The following is a 3,009-nucleotide window of genomic DNA, read 5'->3' on the forward strand; positions in this document are numbered from 1 at the left end:
TTACAGAATTTTCTGTCTATGCAAGGTCGTCGATCTCAGAATTCAGACGTTATTCCATACGATCCAGAGATCGAATGCACTATTCGACAGCCAAGAGACACCTCAAAATCAGAAAATATATTCAAAGTTGAGGAAGAGATGGCAGAAGAACTTGTAGAGAATCCACCGGAGCGGAAGCCCATGAAGAGTTCTTTCATACCACAGAATCTAGATCAACCCTCTTGCATTGCTTTCCAGCCGAATGTCCAAAGCAATTTCAATTTATCCCCCCACCTGCTCAGCATGGTTCCACATTACAGAGGCACACCTACAGAGGATCCTTATCTTCATATTCGAGACTTCTTTGATCTTTGTAAGACACAAAACATCCATGGCTTAAACGCGGAAGGAATCAGGTTAATTCTTTTTCCGTTTTCCTTGAAAGATAATGCTAAGTTATGGTTAAACTCTTTGGCTGCAGGGTCTATTCATAATTGGGAGGAGTTGGCCACAAAGTTCTTGAAAAAGTTCTTTCCAGCCCAAAGGACTAGGCAATTGAGGAGGGAGATCCAAACCTTCCAACAAAAAGATGGAGACCTATTCTTTGAGGCGTGGGAGCACTTCAATGAGCTACTTCTAAAATGCCCACATCATAATCTATCTCAAGACGATCAGGTACAAGCTTTTTATGAAGGTTTAAATAATTCTAACAAAAGTCTTGTAGATTCAGCTTGTGGAGGCGTGCTAATGGAGAAAAATAGCGAAGAGGCCATCAAACTCTTTGAGACTCTAAGCGAAAACTCCCAACAGTTTTCATCCCGAGAAAGACAAGGACTCAAAGGAAAGGGCGTCTATGAAGTAAATGTCAATAATGGCGTTCAAACTCAGATGGCTACCATGGAGAGGAAATTGGACATGCTAGTAAAAGCCATGACTACTCATCACATCTCTCCCATTCAACAGATTGCTCAAATTGAGGTATGTGCCATATGTTCTCACTCTGACCACACCACTGAGACTTGCCCCATGTCTTCTTTTACAGATCAAGAGCAAGCAAACTATGTGGGACAGAATAACTATCCTCCAAAGAACAATCCATACTCCAACACTTACAATGCAGGGTGGCGAAACCGCCCCAATTTTTCATGGAGTTACAATCAGAATGTGCAGAATCCACAAGGGCAGCAAAGAAATTTCCAGCAAGGAAATAACTATCAAGTTCCACCACAAGTAGTCCAACCGAATCCAAAACCAAAGAAGAATAACCTCGACAGTGTTCTATGCCAATTTATAACTTCACAACAGCAAACCAATACTCAGACCAATCAAGCTATTCAAAGGTTGGAAACACAAGTGGGGCAATTGGCCAAAGAGCTGAGCGAGAGAAAGAGGGGTGAATTTCCATCCCAAACACTACCCAATCCAGGAGGTCATGAGCAACTCAAGGCTGTATCAACCCTCAGAAGTGGGAAGACCATTGATAACATGGTGGGAACTGAGGAGACAATACCAGCATCTCCAACTGCAGCCACAACCTCCAAGGTAAGTGAAAAAGAGAAGGTGAGTGCACCACCCTTCCCTTAGAGGTTAGTAAAACCAAAGAAAGAAAAGCAACTCCTAGATATTTTTAAGACTTTGAGAAAAGTTGAAATCAATATTCCTTTACTAGATGCAATTAAGCAAATTCCCTCTTATGCTAAATTTTTAAAGGATTGCTGCACTAATAAAAGGAAGTTTTAGGCTCATGAAAAAGTTGCTTTAACAGAAGAGGTCAGTGCAGTGCTATTGAGAAAGTTGCCACCAAAATTGAAAGATCCAGGTAGTTTCACTATTCCTTGCAGGATTGGTGGCAACTTTTTGATCGTGCATTACTGGATTTGGGAGCAAGTATCAATCTATTGCCATACACTATATATGAGAAATTGGGTCTGGGGGAGCTCCAACCAACCTCAATCACCTTACAATTGGCAGACAGAAGCATTAAAAGGCCGAGAGGTATTTTGGAAGATGTCCTCGTAAAGGTAGATCAATTTATTTTACCTGCTGATTTTATTGTGCTTGATATGGAAGAATCTCCTATGCCATTGCCTTTACCTATTATTTTGGGAAGACCCTTTATGAGAACTGCAGATACAAAAATTTGTGTGAAAAAGGGCATTGTAAGTATGAAAGTAAATGGGGTGAAAATAGAGTTCAAAGTTTTTGATGCATTAAAATTACCCCAGGATCATCTTGATTGTTTTAATGTTTGTGAAGTTCAAATTGTTGTGGAGAAAGCTTTTCAGGTCCATCATATTGATCCATTGGAGGCCACTCTCACTCACAGTTTCAAGATACAAGACATTGAGCCCAATTCTGAGGATTTTTCTAATGACATCATTGAAGCCGTGCAATTCCTTGATGCATCTCCACCACATTCAAGTAAGTATGCACCTCCCTTTGAAATGCTTGAGCCAACTAATACTACTCTTGTTCCATCTATTGTCCAGGCCCCAGTTTTAGAGTTGAAGCAGCTTCCGACCCATTTGAAATATGCCTATCTGGGAGACAATGAGTCACTACCAATAATAATTGCTGCAAAGTTAAGTTTCGGGGAAGAGGAGAAGCTTTTAAGGGTTCTTAGAGATCATCAAACTGCAATAGGATGGACTATTGCTGACATTAAAGGCATAAGCCCCTCCAAATGCATGCACAAAATTCTCCTTGAGGATGAAGCAAGGCCAACCAGGGACGCACAAAGACGACTTAACCCACACATGAAGCAGGTGGTTAGAGATGAAGTTCTCAAATTGCTAGATGTTGGCATTATCTATCCCATCTCAAATAGCAAATGGGTAAGTCCAGTTCAAGTAGTGCTAAAAAAGAGTGGAATTACAGTGGTGAAGAATGAAGAAGATGAGCTGGTACCTACAAGAATTACCACCGGATGGAGGGTATGTATTGACTATCGAAGGCTAAACAAGGATGTCCGAAAAGATCACTTTCCTCTACCTTTCATTGATCAAATGTTAGAAAGGTTAACTGGTCACA

At 40.9% G+C, this 3,009-nt stretch overlaps 1 non-coding gene across 1 annotated transcript; it reads right to left on the minus strand.

Moving 5' to 3' along the window:
- Nucleotides 1–531: 531 nt before the first annotated feature.
- On the minus strand, nucleotides 532–638 carry LOC133858218 (small nucleolar RNA R71). Its single transcript, XR_009898493.1, has one exon. It is a non-coding gene; the product is annotated as a small nucleolar RNA R71 (small nucleolar RNA).
- Between the last annotated feature and the right edge of the window lie 2,371 nt (nucleotides 639–3,009).

This window comes from Alnus glutinosa, chromosome 14 (assembly GCF_958979055.1).
Source record: "Alnus glutinosa chromosome 14, dhAlnGlut1.1, whole genome shotgun sequence".
NCBI classification, from domain to species: domain Eukaryota; kingdom Viridiplantae; phylum Streptophyta; class Magnoliopsida; order Fagales; family Betulaceae; genus Alnus; species Alnus glutinosa.